The sequence below is a fragment of the Nicotiana sylvestris genome, chromosome 11, assembly GCF_000393655.2.
Source record: "Nicotiana sylvestris chromosome 11, ASM39365v2, whole genome shotgun sequence".
In the NCBI taxonomy this organism is placed as follows: domain Eukaryota; kingdom Viridiplantae; phylum Streptophyta; class Magnoliopsida; order Solanales; family Solanaceae; genus Nicotiana; species Nicotiana sylvestris.
This window is the reverse complement of record NC_091067.1, coordinates 126,846,110-126,847,463: the sequence shown is the minus strand read 5'-3', so window position 1 is coordinate 126,847,463 and position 1,354 is coordinate 126,846,110.

Genomic DNA, 1,354 nt, shown 5'->3' with positions numbered 1-1,354 from the left:
GAAGTCGCAGGAGCGGCTTGGTCCCCACATCTGCGATGACTACAAATACGGTCAGGATACCGCAGAAGCGGAAGTGGGCTTTTAATGAAATTCCACAGAAGCAGAAAGGTTTTCGTAGGAGAGATCCCGCGGATGCGGGAATGGGACCACAGATGCAATTTTGCTGGGCAGAACTTATAAATTGGAGACTTCACGAAATTTGGGTTATTTTTCACCATTCTTGTTCGGATTCTTAGCTTTCTGGAGGGTTTTGAAGAGTAAATCAAGAGGGTTTTCGTGGAGGTAAGCTACTTGAATACGCATGATTATGGTGATTTTCAGTTGTTTAAGTATGTAATTAAAAGAAATTAGGGATGAAATTGAGGGGTTAGAGCTTGGAAATTTGAGAGTTTGATTTGAGGATTTGAGGGACCATTTGATGTCGGATTTTGATGAATTTGGTATGCATAGACTCGTGAGTAAAAGAGCTTTCTAGTTTTGTATTTTTTGTCGGATTCTGAGAAGTGGCCCCGGGGTCGGGTTTGAGAGGATTTCGGGATTTGTGCCTAATTTGATAAGTTTCCGTGTGTAATTCATTCCATTAGTATATATTGATGGTATTGCTATGGTTATGAATAGATTCGGAGCGATTGGATGCCGAGTCGAGGGACAAGAGCATTGTGGAGTAGGGATTTGAGCGGTTTGAGGTAAGTAATAATTATAAATCTTGTCCTGAGGGTATGAAACCCCGGATTTCACATAAACTCAATCTTTATTACCCGTTTTGATGCATATAAAAATATTATTTTGGGCTGAGCACCCTATTTTTACTGATAGCCTGAGTGGCTTGAGAGGTTTATGACTGAGTAAGGCCGATGGCCTATTCTTGTGAGGATATTTATGGGGTCGGGCTGCACGTTGCAGCATGTTGTTACTGATTCATGATTTTTGTGAGGCCGAAGGCCTGAATGATTTATGCCACGAGGTCGCTTGTTATAGCGCTTGGGTTGTAGAAGCCCCTCCAGAGTCTGTACACCCCAGTGAGCATGGGTACCCTGAGTGAATGATATGATGTTATGCCCGAGGGGCTGTTTATGAGTGATTGTGAAGTATGCCAGATGTGGTATATATGAGTGACAGTGATGTTTGCCCGATGGGCTATTTATGATTCATGTTTGCCCGAGAAGCTGTTTATGATTTATGTTGCCCGAGGGGCTGTATACGAGTGAGTTTTGCCCGAGGGGCCGATTATGATTTCATCATTTTTACTCACTGTTTCATCACTTTGTTTGAAAACTGCTGAAAGATGTTTTAAATAGTTTTTACTGAAACGGGATTTAAATGATCTGAGTTGATTCAAAACTCTGATTTTAAA